A 24,042-nucleotide genomic window follows, 5' to 3' on the forward strand; every position below is an offset into this window, starting at 1 on the left:
GTTGAAGGCCTTAAGAGCAAAAGCTGTCTATCTGTCATCTATTTATCTACATCTTTAAACTATCTACCTTTCCTATTGGCTCTGTTTCACTGCAGAACCCTGATTAATACACCTATGGACTTGATGTCCTTCTGTACTAGCTAAAATAGATGCCTGGGTAGTTGGATAGAAACCTTTACATAAATGATTCCTGTAATATTCTGAGAACCAGTTGCTAGTAAACTAATTTAAAAAACATAGGAAATGTAAAAAGAAAGAAGAGATTGCTTTCCAACCATTGAAAATGCACTAGTAAATAAATAGGAGCTTCACATATGAGATATTTGCCCACATTATTATAATAGTATTATAATATTATGAAACTATATAGATATTACATAGTTATAGTAATATATAACATATAAAGTTATATATTAATTTTTAATCAATATAATTATGTAGGTTATATATATATATAGGCATTGTAATAGTACTTAACATAGATTTACTGTAAAGGTTAAATGATATAATTCATCTACTTCATTCTGTGTCAATAGTGTTTTTTAGCAATATATAAGTAATTAAAGTTATGTCTTGTTATTGTTGCCATTATTTTTATTAAACATTAATTTATTCTCTTTCAAAGATGCAGCAAAATATTCTTCATATAATAAAAAATGAAAATATTAGTAAGTTAAAATACAAACTGCTGGAATGTAGTTTGATAAGGTAATCATATCTTTTTTTTTATCACTACAGTATGAAAGGTAACAGTAGAAATGCAGCTAGAACAAAGGTAATAAACTGAAATGTTGGGAAATCACACTTAAATTGCATGATGACTGTTTCTTTATTGTCTGGAAAAGAAAAGAGAACTCCACTCATAAGTCACAGGTGTGTCATTGACTATTTGACAGTCTTCAAGGTGGGACTGGGAAGTACTCTTTAAAGTGACCCACAATTCACATTCTAGAGGAAAGCTCTGCATCCTAGAACTGTCCTAATCATTGCTCCCCTATAATGTATGTTAAAGTTCTAGGGTTTTACAAAAATCCATGTAACAGAATTTAAAAGCAATCAGAAGAAGATTTCCATAAACTACCTTTGCCACATCCATCACTCATGCCAGCATTTTGCACCCAGATATTCTGCCTGCCTTCCTGTTATTGAGATGAAATGTCTGCCTTCCCACTATTTACAGAGATGGACACTTCATCACCTGGCCAGTTCCATATCTCATGCACTAGACCCTGCATTCTCTTGCATCTCATCTACTCAGGGAAATCACTGTATCACCCTAGTGCGCTCCCCTCTCTCTTTCCTCAAAGTCATCAATAGATTCCTCTCTGCTATATCATTTCCATCATTATAACTGTGTTTTTACTTCTCTCATCTCTAATTTATAAATAAAAGTCAAAAAACCTCTTTAACCATTTTCCCTCTAGCTACTGACACATTACTCTGCTCAATTTTACACCAAAACTCTAAAGCATGACAGCTGTGATATACTAAAGAAGTGAATAAAAAATTTTATAACTAATAAAGAAATTATGCAGACAAGCTTTGATCTAATTTTTCTTTTAAACCATATATATTTCATAGGAAATACACTGTCCATAATAATCAGGATGTCTCCACTCTGAACAGTAAATTACTTACATGTTCCAGTTCCTCAAGCAAATAAGGTCAATAGAGAACTCTCAAAGGAATCCTTCTTCATACGCTCATCAAGACTATCAGATACGCAGCAGCAACTTGACAATGAACTGGACCCACGCTTATTCCACCCAGAACTGCTCTACATTTAAATGTCAAGTGATGAAACTACAGATGGACCCCTTCTTCAATATGTACATCACCCAGGACTGGTGTTATAAGATGGCTGGGATTCTGAACCTCACAGCATCAACATCTGATTCCAACACCAAATGATGAAATGAAAAATAGAACGAAACATTTCAAAAGGGATTAAACCAGAACTCTTTGCTAGTTTTACAAACCTGACCCACCAGTGGACTGCAAACATATTAGGGAACCTAGCCAAGATCGGTTGAACCTGACCAAGTCTGATGATCCATAGATTCTTTATAAATAATACATGATTTTAAACCACTAAATTTTGCAGTAGTTTGCTAAGTTTGTTATGAAGCAATAGCTAGTGGTATAATTCTGCCTGTTCTAAGTCTATTCCTCCCCTCCCCTTTCCCTACTGGCAGAGCCCACGTCCTGTATATTTGCCTCCTCAGTGGCTGATACTTTCTGCCAAGGTGCATAACCCAGTGCTCACCCACGGGGTTCGAGGGAAGGCTTCTGGGAATTTCTCACAAGACACCTCTCCCTCCTTCCACACTGAACTTTTCTGGGAGGATATGAAGCTTGATGATGCTAAAACTACTCTGTAACCAATATTCATACAAATGTCAATGGCCCATAATTCAATCAATCATATTTATGTAATGAAGCCTCCATGAAAACTCAAAAGGACTGGGTTCAGACTGCATCTGGGTTAGTGCACACATGGAGATGTGGAAGAATGACCCACTCAGAGAGGGTGTGGAAGCTCTGCACCCTTTCCCCATACCTTGTCCTATGAATCTTTTCTATCTGGTTGTTCCTGGATCATATCTTTTATAATAAACTGGTAATCTAGTACACAAAATGTTTCTCTGAGTTATGTGAGCCACTCTAGCAGATTAATCAAGCCTATGGGGAACCTCCCATCTGTACCTGGTCAGGTCAGAAGCCCAGTGGTAAACCTGGGCTTGCCAACTGCTACAGGAAGTAGAGGGGTGGGGCAGTCTTGTGGGACTGAAACCTTAACCTGTACAATCTGATGCTATCTACAGGCAGTGTCAAAACTGAGTTAGGTTGTAGCACACCCAGCTGGTGTCAGAGAATTGCTTAATGATGTAGGATTTGGGTTCAGAAAGCTTACTACCCAAAATAAAATTTTTTTTGTTTCTGATCATTATTTATGGTTGCTTTTCTTTAAAAATAAAGTATAAGCTTCATTTTTAATGCAACACTGTTCACATTTTCTCATCTTTAATTTTTTCACCCTTAACATGAATGAGCAAAATTACTAGTGATAAGGAAAGCAGACCAAATGGAAAAATCACTAAACTAGTAACCAGGAGACTTGAGTGTTTCTGTGGCTCTTCCACTCATGAAGGATGTTGTCTTGATAAATCTTTGAGATTTCTACTCCTCCATTAACTATACTGTAAATTGAGGAGATTGTGTAGATGACTTATAAGACATCTTTCATATAGGAGAGGTGAATTTAAAAGTCTTTCAAGTGAATCCTCATAAAACCAAATGCTACTTTTTATTGTTAATAAGTGAAAAACCTATGCAACATGTTTGTGCTTAACTGCTTTTGTAGTTGTCCTTGTCCTTATTACTGTAGAACAGTTGGAGCAATTGTTCCTAGCACTGAGGTTTCTCTGCTGGAATTGTGCACTCAGGGAAGAGTGCAGGCTCAAGTCAGTTCACTACGTTATTTGTCAACTTCCTCCCAGAATGGACAGACTTAGGTTCTGGCAGGGACACCACACATTTTATGTCACTTAGGTGAACATTTTATGGGAGTTTCTTGTCCTTCCCAAAAAGAAATGAAACATTAACATTCAGACATGTACAAGTTTATTGCAGAGATTTACAAAAAGGTCTGCCTAAAATGGCTTTGCAATTTTGTTTTCCACTACATAAATGGGTTACATTAGAATTGTCAATACATTCACAGAATAATTGTTGCTTAAATTTCTTTCATGCTCTTGTACATTTTATATGGTATGCAATAAGTTATTTATATTCATTGGATAATACATACATTTAATCTATACATGTGTGTATTTTTATTCTTTTTTGTCTTAGAAGAAAGTTCATAAACTTTTTTTGATACTTATACATATAAAATATATGTACATGGACTGGAGAAAACCTTTGGTGAGCTTATTTTTGCTCTTTATATCAGCATTTAGTGTGAAAGATCATGTACTTGCAGGTCCCATAGTTAGATTTTCCATCTTTATTTTATTACCAATCCAACACCACACTTCAAGACTCTGGCATCCACATACTTTTTAGGCCTCTTCCCAGGCCCCAAGAGGGATACACGTTTGTTTGAGCCAATCGAAAAAGTTCCATAATACTTGCCAGTGATTCCTCTAGTCACAGATATCTTGGCCAAAGGAATTTAAAAGGAAGTGTAGCGGGGTTTTCTGGGACAGTGTTTCTGTTCCTGCCTTAGGCCATTGTTGTGTGAGGCCGTAATGACGGGAGCAGTTGCAGCCTTTGTAAGAGCAAGAGGGAAAAGTCAAGAAGATCACAGAATTTTGAGCAAGTGCTCCTACTGTTGAGGATCCTCCATTTTGTAATATGAAATAACATGTATTCTTATTGATTAAACCCCTTTCAGTAAGTTTTTCCATAATCTGCAGCTGACAGCATCCACAGAGTTTCCATGCCCTCTTCCCATTGTTTTCAGACTGTCGGGGATTGGGCAGAACTCTCAGCACAGGCTCCATATTCCCCCAGAATAGCCCTGAGGTTGTGTCCATCAAATAACAGTTTTGGAGTGTACCATCATTTCATATTAGTCATTATAAACAAAATGCTATTGAAGGATTTTGACATTATTTAGCAGAGGAAACGCATATATTGCAATTTCATTTTATATGAACAAAAAATACTCTTATAGATTCTATAGATATTTATATTACAGAAAATTCTGTAGTTCAAGCCATTTTCTTTTAATCATTTCTTCTTAATTCTTCAAAATCTCTTCCAGTATCTTAAATGGTTACTGACATTTACATAAAAGATCTCAACATTTTCCTAGAAGTTGTGCATAAAACTCCTATTTGTATCTCAATGAATGACCAGAATTTGTTCACATGGCCACTTGCTGCAAGGAAAACTGGGGAAGTATTTACTCTTCCATCCAAAGAATAGGGGTTTTAATAAATGAGAAATATAACAGAGACCGGAAACCTCCAGAAGTATTGCCCTAGTGTGATGTAAGACAGTTTCAGGTTTGTTTACTTAGTACCTCTGTCTGCTCATTAAAAAATTAAATTGAAAATATTTCATTTCATTTCAAGGTTGCAGAAAAACCTGGAAAACATAGAAAAGCACAAACAGAAAAATAACTATTATAATCCAACAGCTAGCATTTTGAGATATGCCTTTCCATGACTTTACTAATTTAATTACCTATTTACTAATATATTTTCCTACACAATGGCACCATTATATATATATGCAATACATAATATATATGTAAAATATAAACATACAAATGTGAAGACATATATATGTGTGTGTGTGTGTGTATTCTTCAAATCCTCTAGCCGCAATTCTAAAATCCAAGAGACTTGGAAAACCAAAGATGCATCTTCATAACTCATTTGATGACAGAACTGACGTGAAGCTATCTATAGTCTTCATTTATCTCTCTTGAAATTAATATTAGTTAATTTCATTATGGTTTAGAGATAGGTACAATCACTGAAACAGATCTCAGTGGAATTATGCTTAGAGAAATAAAGCTGCTCTCAAAAATTTCATATACTATGTGATTCCATTTGTAAAACATTCTTGAAATGACAGAACTGTAGAGGTAAAAACGTATTAGTGGTTCTCAGGGACTGGGGAGGGAGGTGTGAGAGCAGGTGGAGGGGTACGTGGCCATAGTGATAACAGTTATGTATCTTGAATGTTGATGAGTCCAGAACACACTACCTCAAAATATAGCACCTTGCCATATTGACTATTTTAATATGAAAGAGTTTGAGGAATTGGCAAAAGCAGAAAGGTTATTCTGACCTTCTATTCTCCCTTCTTCTCTGAAAGCAGGAGATAATTCTCCCATGTAAGAAGCATTCTTCTGTACCAGGAAGAAAAAAGATACATCACCAGAGACAGGGAATTTGGGGTAAAGAAATCTGTACAAACAAACCTTGTTAACTTAAGCCTCATTTTCCTAGTTACTTCATCATTTACTACCCCCACCCACCACCAAACCCCTTTGTCTTGTCAATTCTTCATAAATGCATTGTTTCTTCATATAAAAAGTATAAAAGCTAAGTGCCAAGTCCATTCACTTCTTCAGGTCTGCATTATCCCCTGTATATATAAAAATTCAATGAAATGTCTATGCTTTTCTCCTGTTAATCTGTGTTTGTCAGTTTAATTTTCTGACCAGCAAGGAATGCAAAGAAGCTTGTGGAAAACTCATTCCTCCCCTATACTGTGATGATAGTTAAGTAAGTCTACACCTGTGACAAAATTGAATAAATTTAAGCATGTGAACACACACACTCACGTGACTCCATGTAAAACAGATGAAATCTGAATAAAGTTCGTGGATTGTATCAATGTCATTTTCCTGTTGGTGATTCTACACTATAATTATTCGAGAATGCTACCTTTAGGGGAAACTGAAATGTACTCAGATTTCTGAGTATCATTTCTTACAGCTGTGAATTTACAGTTAACTTTATTAAATAAAACATCTAATTAAAAATATATGTTCATGAACTGATTTTTCTTTTAGGAGGAACCAGTGAGATGTATGTTCTCTGATTCTACATAATTTTATAAATTTTTATCCTTTTGGTAGTCTGGAATTTTTCCATCACTAAATAATAAATTATTCATATAGAAGGGTCAGTAAGAAATTGGAATTCATTAATTAGAAAATTAATATTATGAACATGAATCAGCTTGAAATGGAAACATTTACCTTTGTGCTGGAAAATTTCTCTACTTCAGCCAGAAATTTGCTCAAAACACATGAGTTCATAACCAGATAAAAATTAAAATCTCCAGAGACTTGGCACACCAGCTCATTATTTCACAGGAACATTCTTAAATTGCAGTATATTTAAAAATTGAAAAACATCTTTGGTTTTGACTTTCCTATAAGGCCAATATGAATTATGATTGCAATCACAGTTAGTGGCTCAAATTCCTGTTTAATAAAAAGGTAGAAATGCCTGCCATAGATAAATATCATTTTTAACAAATATTTTATTTTAGAATAGTTTTAGATTAATAGGAACTTGTAAAGACAGTACAGGGACCTTCTATACCCCACACCTAATTTCCCCTACTATTGGCATCTAACATTATAGTACATTTTGTCGCAATTAATGAACAGTATTGATACTTTAGTATTAAGTCTATACTTCATTCAGATGTCCTTAGTTTTTACCTGGTGCCCCTTTTCAGTCCCAGCAACCCATCGAGGTCACCACATTACGTTTAGTTGCCGTATCTTCTGAAGCTTCTCTTAGCTGTGACAGCTTTCCAGATTTTGCTTGACTTTATTTTGTCCAGTTTGAAGAGTACTGGTCAGGTGTTCTGTAGAATGTCCCCTAATTGGTATTTCTCTGATTATTTTTTTCACAATTGGGTGAAAAAATGGGGCTGGGGGAGGAAGACCAGAGGTAAAATGGTATTCTTGTCACTGCATATCAAAGGTGTTAATATGACTTTGGCATCTGGGGTTTGAATGTGAGGAAATCCACTAACAGCTTTGGAGAGGCAACCAGGAGGAATGGGCTCTGGCCTCAGTTCCCACGAAGCAGCTGGATAGCTGCGAGCCACAGGTTTGCCTTCTTTGTTCTGGTTTACTCATCTGAAGACTGAATTTCCTTTCATCCTACAATCCTATCACACCAACAAGGGCACTGGGCCTGTTCTGCGGGGGCAGAACTCCTGTGTTTCTGTGGGATCTGGGGCATCTCCTTTGAGAGGCATTTGTCTGATACACATAAGACTATTAAGAATAATGGCTGAAAGGCCTGCAGCCTAAGTCAAGTTGCTCTGGACCATAGCACAAAGCACCTACTTTTTACCTAGTGGAAAATTTTATCGGTATTCAACCAGGAGTTGAGTTCAGTAAACGATATGGATCTTTTCTCCATACTTCCTCTGCTTTGCCAAGCCTTCTACTCCTCTGTTACAATCACAAATCCAGGTCTCAAAGTCAACCTACAGTTCTGTATGTTTTAGAAAAATATTTTATTTAACTAGATTTAAATAGCTGTAATATGTAATTTATATATATATGTATTTGTTTCCATTTATACACAGAAGTTAAAATCAGATTTGCTTAGAATCCATAGCCAGAAAAGCTGGAAATTAAGTTTTTCTTTTGCTTTTTTTTTTCTTCCCTCCCTCCCTCCCTCCTTCCTTCCTTCCTTTCTCTCATTTTTTCTCTTTCTTTTTAACTACTCAGATTCCACAAAGCACTATGAAGATAGTGGAACCAGCGAGGTCAGAAGGAAGGGACTCGGGCAGTCCGCAGGTTGGGTCCTCTGTCTTTGACAAGCTGAAAATGTAACTCTGCTGGGCCGTGTGATGTGTCTCCACCTCATAACCCCTAATCTCACAGAATTTAGGAGGCTTTGCCTGTACATGTGGTCACTGACAGTAAATCACCAGGAGAAATCTACGTGGGGCACACAGCCCAGATTCCTATAACATTCAGAAAGTTTGACAAATATAGATAGTGTTTTTTAAGAGGTAGATAAATACATCAGTTTTCCTCTAGTGGAACACTGCTACACTAAAGCAGATAAAAAATTCTCCCTGACATTTGGAAAATATCAGTGTCCACAGATGGGAGAAACAGTCTATTGGCAGTAGAATTAAACTTCTACATTTTAAATAGGCAAACCACCAGTCCCAGAGTGTGCACATCTAGGCACTGTTTGCTAATCATTTTTCTGAAGTTGAGTATTTTGTCTTTTTCCATTTAAATGTTTATTTCTCTTAATATTTGTGTAGTGCTCTTTAAAAAAAAAATCCAGAACTAGCCTTTGACCTTTAAGAATGACTTTAGTGTTTAGCAGAAAGGAAGAATCATGGCAAGAAAACATCTGCTTTAACAGCTTAGGTCTTTTATTTTTCCCTTTTTAACATGAAAACAAATTTTCTCATGATCTCAAAGTGTTAATGCTCCCTGGAGTTCCATGCATAAATCCTTTGGCCACTAACGTAAATACCGTATTTCTGAGCGAAATGGAAACCTAAGTGTTTGGCTGAAACTTCAGTGCATGTATGCCCTGTTCTCCCCTAAGCTCTCCAGCTCTCTGCATTTCACAAAAGAGACTCAATAATTCAGAAGGTGTCTAAAATGAACATTCACGTCCAAGTATCTGCACTTCAGAGTTTCATTTCCATATTCTTCTTCCTTGGACAAAATACAGTGTTATGGAGATTGAGGCAGTTTATGAATATTTGCTCATAACTAAACCTACACTCTACACTCTTCGGTATCTCCTTTATTCCCTAAAAATCTGCATTACAAAGATTCTTCACAGCCTTTTTTCATTGTAAAAACAAAATCATGACAATGATGTAGCATTTGTGTTCCAAGTGCTGCCCACACATAGAGAAAAAACTTTCTATGCACAATTTGTTTCTCCTATGTTCCTCTTCCTGTCCAACAGTAAAAATTCCTTGTCCTCAAGACCAGAAAATACTTTTGAATTTAAAGAGTAGGAAAGAAGTTGTGGTTTTAACTGAAGTTCTTTAGGGAATCAACATAGTTATTTAGGGAAATGTATGGAAAGGGCAAAAAATCTAGGTATGTATTCAAGGAGTACTAATTCTTAGATGTCAATAAACTGTTTTTAACTCACACTTCTTGAAAGGAAAGGAGCGACACATAGCAGCAATTTACCGGAGAGTTCCGCTTTATTAGGGAAAGGTGCTGGGATATATAGGATGGGGCATGGGGTGATTGTGGTGTTACTTCTACGGGGCTGGTGGCTGTTGGCTAGGTGCTGGGATTGGGAGGGGGGCGAGAGGTGATTGGGCTTCAGGTGGCGCCGGCGGGAACCGAGGACCCCGAAAAGAAGCCGGAAGTTCGCCATCTTACTGGTGGGGACCCTTCATTCCCCCCTTTCTCCTCTATGGGTTTGTGGACGTTGCTTTCTCTCTGACTGCTTCCTGCTGAACAGGGGCGGAGAAGGGACTGAGGGTTTGAGGATTGGGAGGAAAGGGTTGATAGGACTCCCCACAGTAAGGATGAGTAGATGTGGACTTCTTCAGGTTGGAAATCAATGAAGGTTCCCTGTAACCATAGGTTGAGGACCTGTTGATTCTAATGGTGCCAAGAGGATATGGGTGTCAGGAGCCAGGCGTCTGCGGCCATTGTTTCCAGGAACAGTTTCCAGCGGAGAGAGGGGTCCATCTCAGCATGTGGTGAGGAGGTCACGTGAGGGTGAGGGGTCTTCCGTGGCCAGAAGCTGGTAGTTCCTGAGTAAAAGCTGGTTGAAAGCTTGATTAGAGATTTTCCCGACTTGGGATTTGATGAACTTTATTATACAGGGTAAGAAGAGACAGACAAGAAGAATGACTATTATGGGGCCTGCAATGGGCCAGAGCCAGGTGAGGAGGGGGTTTGTTAGTATTGACGAGAATGGGTTGGAATTGGAAGCAGAGTGGAGGCTGGAGGCAAGGTCAGTGAGTTTGGTGATGTCAGTTTCTACAATGCCGGATTCGTTGATGTAATAGCAGCACTCTTCCTGGAGGAAGACGCAGGTGCCACCCTTCTCGGCTGTAAGCAGATCTAGGGCCCGCCGGTTTTGAAGGGTGACTTTAGCTAATGAAGTGACTTGTCTTTGGAGAGAGGCTAGGGAATCGGCAGTGGATGCCAGGGCTCCCTCAAGTTTGGCGTCGAGATCTCTAACTGCCCATAGAGAGTGACCCAAGGCTTCTCCTGAAAACCCCACCCCAATGGCTGAGGTGATTAAAGAGATACCGACCATGATGGGAAGGAAAGCAGCCCTTTTTGTGCGCGAGTGCAAGGGAGGTTGGAGCTCAAGGAATTCTGCCATGCTGTAAAGTGTAAGCTGTGGGATTAGGGTGACGAGAATGCAGGGTGTATCGGAGTTGAGAGGCAGTGAGTTGAAAAGGCTGCCATTACACCAAAAGAAGTGTCCCGGTTGTGTAAAAGTCTTAGAGCCGGAGGTAGGGGTGTAGATAGAGAGGCAGTGAAGTGCACTGGAGGGGGGTGGAGTTGGGCCTACACAGTGGTGGATGGTGAGATTATCTGGGTATTCTGGCTCCCATAGGGGTATGTCTGCCAGGGGACGGAGGGGTTGTCCTTCTGCATGGAAGGAGTAGTTGGAAATATTAAGGGGCACGGCGGCCAGCAGTGGGCGCTGTAGTGATGCGCACAAGAAACAATTGGCGGTGTTGAGGGTGTGGTTGAGAAAGATGGTGGTGTCCTGAATGAGCTGTAACCAAGAGTAGGAGGAATAAGATGAAGAGGCGCCGTCAAGAGTTTGGATAATGACTTTTTCGGAATGTCTGATATCTGATGCAACTTGAGAGATCTGGGAGCGAGAGGGAACATACTCTCGAGAGATATGAAGGGTACCGTGGGGGGTCGAGGACCCCTTGTAGTAAACTGAGGCTGTTACTCCAGCAGCCCATCGAGAGTCCCAGGGATCTGGGATTGATAAGGAGAATGAGCCGTTGGGATATTTCATGAAACGGTTGGAGGAGTAATACTGTGGGTACTGGAAGTCACCCATGTAGTGAATGGTGCAAGACCAGTAAGGGCATCCCCCGTAGATGTCTGGCCATCGCCTGCAATAGGCTTGTCTTTGGTCATAGAGGAAGCAGAGGTAGGGAGAATAAAGGTAGCTGTAAATGAATACTTCAGTGGAGGGAGGAAAGTGGAGGTACAAAGGCTCAGAGCAGCCTTTCAGAGGGCAGTCTGATGTGGCAATGAGGGCAGTAACTTTTGTTTGATGCTGTGTGTAAGTCTGCTTGACTTTGAATCGCCATACAAAGGAGGATGGGGCGGCAGGGAAGACAATAGGAATGAGGGAAAAAAGCGAGAGAGCAGTAAAGGAGGAAAAAGTCATGATTCAGGTATGGATGGCAAAGAGGGTGCACGGGAGATGCGGAGCTTCAAGGGATCAGAGGGATGAGGCGTGGTAGAGTAGACAGCGTCTTGGGCTGTGTCCGAAGGACTCTGGATTGTGACTGATGGGTCTTGGGTGTCCAGAGAAGGTGAGTCTTGGGTATTTGGTTTCAACCTGGAGATATGAATCCAAGGGGTGACAGAGTTATCAGGCAGTGAGAGCTTGGCAGCCGAGGGGGTGCAGAGAATAACTGGGTGTGGACCTTCCCATTTCGGGGTGAGAGAGGGCTGATCCTCTGGTGGCTTATAAAACACTAGTTGGCCGGGCTGTAAGACAGGAGGATTTTGGGAGGCGGATGGATCAGGAAGGAGCCAATCTTGATATTTCCACAATTCAGTGCGGAGGAGAGAGAGTAGTGGAAGGGCTATATTGGGAGGAATTGGTCCTTTGTGGGAAGGGAGCCCCGGGGGTAGAATCGGGCGGCCGTACATGATCTCAAAGGGTGACAAGAAGGAAGGTTTCTTTGGGAGGGCTCGAATGCGGAGTAGAGCTAAGGGAAGTAAGCGAACCCAGTCAAGGTGTAGTTCTAGAGATAGTTTGGTCAGGATGTCTTTTAGAGTCCTATTGGCTCTTTCTACTTTTCCTGAAGCTTGTGGTCGATAAGGACAATGTAAATGCCAGGGGAGCGAGAGCGACTTGGAGAGGTTCTGGATAATTTGGGCAGTGAACTCAGGGCCGTTATCTGATTGGAGGGAAGTGGGCATCCCGAACCTAGGAAAGATCTGGGTGAGGAGGATAGAGGCAACTACGGATGCTCGTTTGTTAGTGGTGGGGAAAGCTTCAACCCATCCTGAAAATGTATCTACTAGCATGAGTAGGTATCTGGTACGTCGTACAGGGGGCATGTTAGTGAAGTCTATTTGCCAATCTGCAGCGGGGACATTACCCCTTGCTTGATGAGCCGGGAAGGGTCGGGCTTTGAGGGGGGTATTAGGGTTAGTGCGTTGGCAGATGGTGCACTTGCAGGTGATTTGGTTAAGTAGGGTTTTGTCTTCAGGAGAGAGAGGAAAAAAAGATTGTAAAAAATGGATTAAGGATTGGGGGCTGGGGTGGAACAGGTCATGTAAGAGGCGGAAGAGAGACTCTTTGTCCTGAGAGCAGAGGGCATCTTGTGATAAGGCTAAAACTGCAAGGGCAGACGGATTGTTGCCTGGTGCGTTTTCTGATAGGGCAACTGACCGGGCTACTCTGTCGGCCTTGTTGTTACCTCTTGCAATGGGGGAGTCATCTTTTTGATGTGATTTGCAGTGGACTATGCCTAGTCGGTGTGGGAGTTGTGAAGCCTCTAAAAGTTTAGTAATTAAGGCTGAATTAGTTATGGAATTCCCTTTTGTGGTGAGGAGGCCTCGTTCTTTCCATACTGCCGCGTGGGACAAGAGAATGTGGAATACATACTTGGAGTCAGTGTACAATGTGAGAGACGTGTCCCGGGCCAGAGTGCAAGCTCTGGTGGCTGCAATGAGTTCAGCCTGCTGATTGGTTGTACCAGGGGGTAGGGCTCGTGCTTCAATGACATCTTCGAGGGAGACTACTGCATATCCTGAGTAGTGGATGCCCTCATGTTTAAAGGAGGACCCATCAGTAAACCAGATGAGGTCGGAGTGTGAGAGGGCTCCTTCGGAGATCGTGGAGTGGCATGGAAGGAAGTTGTGAAGGGCTTCTAGGCAATCATGCGAGGGAGTATGAGGAGAGTAGGGCAGAGGAAGAAGAGTGGCCGGATTTAGGGGCGGGCAGGGGAGGAAAGAAATGTTTGGATTTTGGAGGAAAGAGGACAGTAAGGTGAGGAGTCTGGAGGGGGGGGAGAGTCTGTAAACTTTTGTAGGTTAAGAGATCTTTTAGGTGATGTGGGGACAGAATGGTAAGTGGCGCTCCGAATGTTAGTTTATGAGCTTCTTTCTGCAAGAGCTGTCCAGCGGCTAATGCCCGTAGGCAGGGGGCCCATCCCCGAACTGTGGGGTCTAATTGCTTGGAGAGATAAGCTACTGGGGCAAAGGATGGGCCATAATATTGGCCTAGGACTCCTAAAGCTTGACTGGACCTCTCATGAATGTATAATGAGAAGGGTTTTGACAAATCAGGGAGATGAAGAGCTGGAGCTTTTACAAGGGCTTGACGGAGCTTAATGAAGGAGTGTCGGGGTGAGGATGATAATGGTTCTTCAGGGGGGCCCTTGCTGAGGTCGTATAGGGGTCTTGCCAACAGAGAGAAGTTAGGGAGCCACGCTCTAAAATACCCAGCCAAGCCTAGAAAGGAAAGGATTTCTGTCTTGGTTTTGGGAACGGGCAGGTCAGAGAGGAGTCGTTTTCTGTCTAAGGTAATGGACTTTCTTTGCTGAGACAGAAGGAATCCAAGGTAAGTGACAGAAGGGGAAGAGATTTGAGCTTTGGCAGGGGATACTCGGTAACCTCTGGAAGCTAGAAGGTTAAGTAGAGACGCAGTGTCAAGTTGAGACTGTTCCCACGAGGGACTGCAGAGCAGAAGATCATCTACATATTGTAATAAAGTGGACTCGGGGTGATCATGGTGAAACTGTTTGAGGTCTTGAGCTAGGACTTGTCCAAAAATATGGGGACTATCTCGGAAGCCTTGTGGTAAAACTGTCCAAGTAAGCTGAACAGAATGTCTGGTGTATGGGTCCGTCCAGGTGAAGGCAAAAAAATCTTGGGAGGAGGGGTCTAGGGGAATAGAAAAAAATGCGTCCTTGAGATCTAGGACTGAGAAGTGGGATGCAGAAGCAGGGATCTGCGATAAAAGGGTGTATGGATTTGGAACTAAGGGATGGATAGGGACAACGGCTATGTTGATGAGGCGAAGGTCTTGGACAAGGCGGAAAGATCCGTTGTTTTTTTTAACAGCTAATATGGGGGTATTAAATGGGGAGTGAGTGGGTCTGAGGTAGTTTTTGTTTAAGAGATCTTGAATGATGGGTTGGAGGCCTATGAGGGCTGAAGTGGTTAGGGGGTATTGGGCCTGACAGATATACTGAGAGGGGTCACGTAATTTGATAGAGGCAGGGGGACATAGGGCCATGGAGGGGCTTGTAATGTCCCAAACTTTGGGATTTACAGGGTGTATAAGGGCAGAACTGGAGCTTTCATTGGGTAGAGGGGGGTTGTCGGCTATGAGGGCCATCAGAAAGGGAGTACTGGGGGCTGTGGGATTGGATATAGTTATGGAAACGTGGAGGAGGGAAAGGATGTCCCGTCCTAGTAAGGGGATGGGACACTGGGGCATAACTAGGAAGGAGTGGGAGAAAGGTATGGGACTGTCTAGGATTGTGCATAAGAGGGGGGGGGTTTTAATGGGAAAATCTGTTTACCTCCTACCCCGACTATAGGAGTAATGGCTGGCGTGGTAGGGCCCCGGTATTCTCGCAAGACTGAGAAGGTGGCTCCTGTATCTAGGAGGAAGGAGATGGGGCGACCGTCTACTGTTAAAGTAACCCTGGGCTCCTGTTTGGTGATGGAAATGGTCGGGCGAGAAGCCCCCGGGCCCCGTCAATCTTCTTCTGCCAGCCCCACTACGGTGGGCTTAGGATGGGGGTTGTTCGTCCAGCCTCCCCTTCGGGTGGTTGGGCAATCAGACCCCCAGTGGCCCTTTTTGTGGCATCTGGGGCATGGGGTGGTAGGAGATCTGGGGGAGGGGCACGCCCTTGACCAATGTCCCTCTTTTCCGCACTTGAAACAAGCTCCTTGGGGGGGCTTGTCTGTAGAGGGGCGCCCAGGTTGTGGTTTTATCAGCTGGGCCAACATCTGGAAATTGGCCTGATCAGCTTTTTGTTTACGGCGTTCTTTCTCCTCCTCCCGGTTATGGAAGACTTTAAAGGCCACTGTTAGGATCTCAGTCTGTGGGGTAGCGGGACCCTGTTCTAACTTTTTGAGTTTAGCTTTAATGTCGGGGTAGCTTTGAGCTAGGAAGTATGTCATAAGGACCTGTCTTCCTTCAGGTGTTTCTGGGTCCAGGCTGGTATACTGTAATAGGGCTTGAGTGAGTCTATCTAAGAACTCGGAGGGGGTTTCATCTCTCTTTTGAATTATGTCTTGGAGCTTTTGAAAATTGACTACTTTACGAGCTGCCTTTTTTAGACCTGCTATTAAGCAGGAGGCAAAAATATCTCGAGAGTGGAGACCCACAGCGGTGTTATAATCCCAGTGTGGGTCTTGTTCGGGGACAGCAGTGGGACCAGGGGGACAGGTGGGGTCAGTCCTGTGGGTTTTGGTAGCATGCATTTGGGCGAAGTCCCAAGCTCGTCTACGCTCCTCAGGGAGGAGAGTATTGGCCAGGAGCATGAAGATGTCATGATGCGTGAGGCTGTAAGACTGGAGGGTCCATTGAAACTCCCTGATGTAGGTCGTGGGATCAGTGGAAAAGGAACCTAGGCGTTTCTCTAGTTGGGCTAAATCTCCTAAGGAGAAAGGGACGTGAACACGCAAGATGCCTTCGGATCCTGCTACTTCCCGGAGCGGGGCGATAATTTTGGGAGGCCCTCGGGACCGAGTCTGAGGGGGACTGAAGGGTTCTGGCTCAGTCTGTGCAGGGGAAACAGGTAATGGGGGCAAAGCCGCGATAATTTTGGGAGGCTCTCGGGACCGAATCTGAGGGGGCAAAGATGGACGAGGCTCTTGGAACTTAGTTAGAGGGGGGCTGAAAGGCTCAGGCTTGATTTGCGGGAGGGGGGAAGGTGAGGGGGACAGAGGAGGAGGGGGTGAGGTGCAGGAGGAGATGGTGGAGGAGGGGGAAGGGAGAGGATGGGAGGCTTCTGCGGGGGTGGAGGCGGCAGCGGCGATAGAGGAAGGGGGAGGGGCTGTTGTAGGAGAAGAAGGGGAAGGGAGAGGATGGGAAGCTTCTGCCGCGGGGAAAGCGGCAGTGGTGGTGGCGGTAGAGGAAGGGGGAGGGGCTGTTGTAGAAGGAGAAGGGGAAGGGAGAGGATGGGAAGCTTCTGCCGCGGGGGAAGCGGCAGCGGTGGCGGCGGTAGAGGAAGGGGGGGGATGTTGTAGGAGAAGAAGGGGAAGGGAGAGGACGGGAGGCTTCTGCCATGGGGAAAGAGGCGGCAGTGGCGGCGGAGGGTGGAGGGGTTGTAGGAGGGGGAGGGGCTGAAGGGGGAAGTCTGTATGGCGGAGGCTCGTCGGCCGGGTCAAAGGTAATTGAAGAGGGACTGGGAGTGTGTGGAGGGGAGGGAGACGGCTTGCAGGCTAGGAGAACTTGGGGCGGGGAGCAGGTGGTGCAGAGGCTGGGATTTTGAGCTAGGAGGCGAAAAGCTTCGATATAGGGAATCTCCTTCCATTTTTTCAGGCGCTGGCAGTAGTTAAAGAGATTGCGAGTGATGTTAGGATCAAGAGTTCCCCCTGCGGGCCATTGGTTGTTATTGTCTAGGGGGTATGTCGGCCAATCTTGGGAGCAATATTTACGGAGAAGTTTTGGTTTTATATCAGGCGTCAGGGAGAGGGTAGCCAGATGCTTAAGCAGGCATTCAAGAGGTGAACTTTCAGGGAGGGATGAGGAGGCTCCCATGGCTAAAGGACAGAGAAGGAGACAAACAGGGGAAGACGAACGGAGATCCTCAGACTGGAGGCAGACCACAAGGAGACAAAATGGCTAAAGGACAGAGAAGGAGACAAACAGGGGAAGACGAACGGGGATCCTCGGACTGGAGGCAGACCACAAGGAGACAAAGGGCGTCCCCGATGATCCTTGGTGGTCTGCGGAAACTCGTATACGAGTCGGAATTTCTTGGGAAGTGTGGGTCGTCACCCAAACTTCCCTAAGAAGGCAGAGTGCCGGAGTCACGAGGTACCTAGCGCTAGGCGTTTTCGGCAGGCCGAACAGGTTTCGGCGGACGGAACAGAAGGAGGAGGGAGCGGGAAAAGGAGCGTTCTCATCCGCAAAGGAGTCACCTCATTTATAGCTGTTGGGGGGGGGCTGAGAGTCTGCTGCAGCTGTGAAGGCCTGAGGTGGGGGTTTATGGCTTTTGGAGGAGGGGCCTGAGGGTCCGCTGCAGCCGTGAAGGCCTGAGGCAGGGATTTATGGCTGTCGGGGGAGGGGCCTGAGGGTCCGCCGCAGCTGTGAAGGCCTGAGGCGGGGAGCGTTCCCTCCTCGTCCCCGAGCGTCAGGGCCTTGCCGGACGATCACAGTCAATGGCACTGCGATAGCTCAGGGAAGAGTGGCCCACCCCGGGGAAGTTTTGCTTAAAAAGTCTCAGCTGAGGTGGGGATTTATGGCTTTTGGAGGAGGGGCCTGAGGGTCCGCCGCAGCCGTGAAGGCCTGAGGCGGGGAGCGTTCCCTCCTCGTCCCCGAGCGTCAGGGCCTTGCCGGACGATCACGGTCAATGGCACTGCGATAGCTCAGGGAAGAGTGGCCCACCCCGGGGGGGGGGGGGGGGGGAACTTACCTAAAGGCCAGAGAGGAGTGGTGAGTGTGATGAGCCAGCGCCGGAAAAAGAGGACGAGGGCAAGCTGCTGCTGGTGTTGGGGGAAGACGGGGCCCAGTTGGGGTGTCCCGTCTCCCGGGTTTCGGCACCAATGAAAGGAAAGGAGCGACACACAACAGCAATTTACCGGAGAGTTCCGCTTTATTAGGGAAAGGTGCTGGGATATATAGGATGGGGCATAGGGTGATTGTGGTGTTACTTCTATGGGGCTGGTGGCTGTTGGCTAGGTGCTGGGATTGGGAGGGGGGCGAGAGGTGATTGGGCTTCAGGTGGCGCCGGCGGGAACCGAGGACCCCGAAATGAAGCCGGAAGTTCGCCATCTTACTGGTGGGGACCCTTCACTTCTGACATCAAATGTGCTGATTTTCCACACCAAGCAATTGTCTAATCCTCTGCAGACACTAGCAGTATATCCTATAATTTAATTCAATTTTTATACTATCCAGAGTTACAGCAGACCACACAGGTTAAGAACTCAGTCCCAAAGGCTGCCCCCACCTCAGACACAAGTCCCACGGCTCCAGTTGTCACTTGTACTTTCTACCAACAGGCTATTCACCAGAGGGCCCAGTAACAACCTCCTCAGGTTTGATGACTTGCTGTAACAGCACACAGAATTCAGGGAGGTACTTTACTTACATTTATCAGGTTATTATTAAGGATGTTATAAAGGATGCAAATGAACAGTAGGTGAAAAGTTAACAGAGGATGAGGTCCAGAAGGATGCTGAGCTCAGGAGCTCTGACCCTGGGGAGCTGAGTGTGCCCCCCTCTTGGCTGGACAGGCTCACCAATCCAGAAGCTCACTGAATCCCATATGATCTCTATTATATGTAGGTTCTAAAGATAAACAAAACAAAACCCTAGCTCACAGATACTGAGAACAGAATGGTGGTTGCCAGAAGCAGGGGGTGGAGGGTGGGAGATGTGTGTGAAGGTGGTATAAATTAATTTTTATATTATACATAATTATTATATATATACTCATATGTATAGTAATTATGTCATATATTATTCTAAATATATATAATATATATATAATACAAATAAGAAAAATACTTTCATTCCTTAGAATGAATCTCCAGAATGGCTATCGGCCACCAAGCCTAAACGTAACCTAGAATGTTGATAATTTTATGTTGTATAGGAATAGCAGATGTGCTCAGGGCTGACCATTATTACCAACTGTGATTCTTTTAAAGGAAAGACAGAGGGGTGTACAGTGGGCGTCTTGCTATGCTCGGGCATTGCCCAAGTATGTATCTTCTGCACAGAAATATTCAGCACCAGTGTTTCATCCATACAACCCCCCCAACAAGCCTTTTTGAGTCCTGAGACAAATACAGTAAGTCAAGGAACTATATTTATTAAAATACTTTGACTACTAGAAAAGACATGCTATGTCTACTGAACATTTAATCTCCAGATGATTCCAAAAGAATTCTTGCAAGCTGTGCTCATAATTCTATCCATTTTTCATAATGAATAAAGAGTTCCCAGAGGTGGTAAAGCCAAACAGAAAATATGCACTGAAATTCACATAAATAATTGAACTTCTTTGAAGAAATACAGAAGATATTAGATATAAATTTTTTTAACTTCCCACAGTATCTGTACTAGCAGAAAAGAGTTAATCCGCACTTGGTTTTCAAAGACCGTATATAATGTATTTCAAAGTTAATAGCTGGCAAATGATATACATCAACACACACAGATCACATGTCCCCTAGAATGCTCAAATCCCTGATGAATAGGTTCAGAAAATAAGACTAATGTAAAAGATGATGGAAGGATTTAATCAAGATTATCTTGGGTTCTTTTGCATTAATTATCCCCTCTTTGCATATTTGAGGATGGAAATGTACAATTACACCGCCTAAATACTGCTCTGATTTATTTCTTCTCTTAGCGATCTCATCTGGGCTATTGTCATTGCCTGCTTCTTTTTATCCAGTTGTTCCACACTATAGTTCATGTTTTGCTCAAGCTCGAATGTGATTTTTCTCATTAAAAACATTAATGAGTTCTTATTATCTACAAAGGAAAGCTCAAATTACTTAGCATTGTATACAGATGCTTTCATTATTTGGCCTTAATACTGCCTTTCCAGTATTAGCCCTTTGCTTTCTGTCTAACCACATAGAACTCTGCTCACTCATCCCTAAATACACTATCATTTTGCTTGATACTTTTCCTTTATATAAATTGCATTTGTGTAAGTTGTTCCCAAAGCCAGTCCTCTTCTCCTCACTCGCTTGATGTGACCTCCTATGCATCTGTCAAGACCAGACTGACATGTCACTACCTTGTTGACAAGAGGCACCTTCCCTACCTTTCCCAGGAATTGAAAGAGGCTTTACTTTTATTGTACTTCAAAAAGACATATATCATTGAACTATAGTGCAATTATTAGTTCGTTCCCTAACTAGGAGTGAACTGCACAAAGTCAGGGTATTTTTCTTTCATTCCAACTACTTTCTCTGATGTCTGCTCCATAGTGTAAAGGCTCTCCAATTGTTAATTCAATTAATATTTTGTTTTGTAAGTATCAAGTTCATTGGTTTTTTGAATTACTATTCATTTTTATAATTATATATGTATCTAGTCAGTCAACTATGTTTCCTATTGAGAAAATACAGAGATGTTTCAATAAATACACTTTTAAGTTCTTCATATATAAATTCATCAAGTATTTATTGGACCCATACTATACTTAAAAATGCATTTACCGTACCCCTACCATGTTTAAGATGCTGCTTAAACACTGGATATGATCTCATAGTCTAACTGTAATGACATAATAAAAGCCAAGAAAACATTAAATGTAAGTGCTCTGCTAGATATATTTCTAAAATGCACAGACATAGAAGAATACATGATTAATTATGATTAAAGAATTCAGAGAATAATCACTGCTGTGTTAGCATTCAGGCTGAGTTTTGAAAAGATCTGTCAACCAGTTGGAAACAAGAGCGTGGGGAAACTAGAGAATGCCGTCATTAGTAGGCTTTGGCTTTGTATGGACAAAAATACATAGACATGCAAGAAGTAGTTTAGTGTGAAAAAGGTGGCAGTGGGAGAATTAACCAACATAATCCTACAAAGATAGATGTGACTTTAGCTGTGTTAGAGAAAAGCTAACTTTCCTCTAGTGGGGATTGTACTAAGGTGCCTACAGGAAAGGGTCATAAGCTACCCCACTGGACTTCCATTTGGTGTCTGTTCCCATTTTTATACCTTTATTAAACTTCTATACAAAAAAAAATAACATCGTGCTTTCATTTAGAATGATGCGATTCTTCCTGTACAAACCAAACCAATATGAGTATCATTTCTCTTCCACAACGACAGCATGAAGTCTCAACAGACACAGTATTCATATCTGCATTACTTTATTTCCTCTTTTAATTAGGAATAATCCTGAATTTTTTATAACCTAAAGACTAAATTATTAAATTAACTACCATCAACACACTTTATGTAGGATCCTCTGTTAAATAAAGAGGGAAAACATGCATGTAACAAAGACACATATGAAAAGAAAGGAAGAAGCCTCCCATGACTCCTACAGTCCTCATCTCTTTACAATCGATCATGAATCCATAGGCGACATTAATGCGTCCCTTGGATTTAAGACTTCTTACTCAGTAAAACCCAAGGTGACACTGACTGGAATCTTACATTTGGTAAATATACGGGGTGTAGGTGTAGGACATGGTTAACTGTAGGACAGGGTTTGTCAGCTGTAGCACTACTGACATTTTGGACTGGGGTATTCTCAGGTACAGGGAGCTGTCCTCTGCATTATAGGGTATTTAGCTGCATCCCTGTCCCCCCAACTCTAGACACCAGTGGAATACCCAGAGTCATGAAAAGCAAAAATACCTCCAGACACCAGGCTGGGGGTGGGGGACATGAGGCAGGGCACAAAATCATGAGCAACCGACAGCACTGTGCAGAATGATAAAACCACTCCCTTTCCACCCCTTGTTTCCTGAACCTGAACCTGTATATATTGCCACGGTCACAGAAAGTACATCAAAATTTAATAAGGCAGCTCCACATCCTCGCAGGGTGGTAGTTACATGAGTGAATGTATTTTTCAAAAAAAAAATACTTTAGGTTCTATAAAATAGAGGTGTATTTTAAATATTAACTTGCCTCAATTGGATTGGTTTTTATAGAGAAATTTAGAAGGAAGAGCAAGCTTCAGAGATGAAGGTAATTAGCTCAGATTTCTCAGACATTCCAGTAAGGAGTTGAAAAAAAAGTTATTTCAGGTTCTTAGCCTCATATTTAGCAGAGATTTGAGTTTAGGATTTTGAGCAAGTAAAGCAGTGATTCTCAACCAGATCTGCATGCTGGAGTATTAAGGGAGATGTTGTGGACACTAATGTCTGGGCCTTACCCCCCAAAATTTTGAATTAATTTGTTTGGAGAAAAACACACAATGTAGTGTTTTTTAAAAAGCAGGTAGGTGTTTCTCATGTGCAATCAGGCTTGGATACCAGCAATATGAAGGGTAATTGAAATTATAGAAGCAGATAAAATCTCTTTCAGATAGTGCATAAATGAGAAAAACAGAGGAGTAAAGTTCATAGCATGGAGGACATCAATATTTAAAAGATTAAGCATGTATAATGACAACTTAGAAAAAGTGGACAAATTTTGTAAAATATAACTTATTAAATCAACACAGGAAGAAACAGATCGACATGTATTATGGTAATCAAATTTTTTACCAAATGCCTCTGAAAAGAAAACTTCAGGCTCAGATGATTTCATTGGTGAAATATATCAAAAACATTTAAGGAGGAAATTGCACTAATCTTGCACAAATGATTTAGAAGAGATAGAATAAATGCCCAACTCATTTTATGAGGTCAATATGACACTAATACTAAAATCTGACAGACGTTACGAAAAAGCAGAAGAATATTCCAGACCAACATACCTCATGTAAATAGATGAAAAAATAGTTTTAAAATATTAGCAAATCAAATCCAACAGTACAGGATTGATGATGAATTGCTTCTTGTGTACAGGGACTGACGACCACATGGTTGAAAGCCCACATGGGGGGATGTGGAGGGGCAGCTCCACAGAGTAAAGATGGACATCAGGAAAAATGATAAACAAAAACAAAAATAATCTGCAAACTACAAATGGGGTAATTAATTATTTCTAATACAATTATGCATATTTTTGCTAGGGCTAATTAACCTGGATTTCATTTTGTCTTGAGTAAATGAGTGTACCTTTCTGAATATCAGTGAAGAAACCCCTAAGACAGAGAGAAGAATATGTTTCATTAAAAAAAATCTAAACCATTAGAGAGTGGTAAGAATAGGATCTTTAACTCCTAATCTTCATTCCATGACACTCCTTGAGTTAATATAATTAAACTTTCAAAAATGGGCTCTAACTTCTAACAACCTTGCTCATCTTCTACTATTAATGTTCACTTTATATACTAGTTTCAAATCTGGTCATTGTGACCTAATTACTGCACAGTATCTTGTTTCAAAAGCAAGACAAATTTAGATATCTCTCATCTCTGTAAGATGTAATGATAAAACTTTCTTACCAAGGGAGGCTATTACTTGTTTCTACATTTCAAACAGACCATAATTATATCTAAATATAGCAACATATAGCCAATTAAGCCTACTCTAAGTAGAAT

This window comes from Manis javanica, chromosome 3 (genome assembly GCF_040802235.1).
Source record: "Manis javanica isolate MJ-LG chromosome 3, MJ_LKY, whole genome shotgun sequence".
Lineage (NCBI taxonomy): Eukaryota > Metazoa > Chordata > Mammalia > Pholidota > Manidae > Manis > Manis javanica.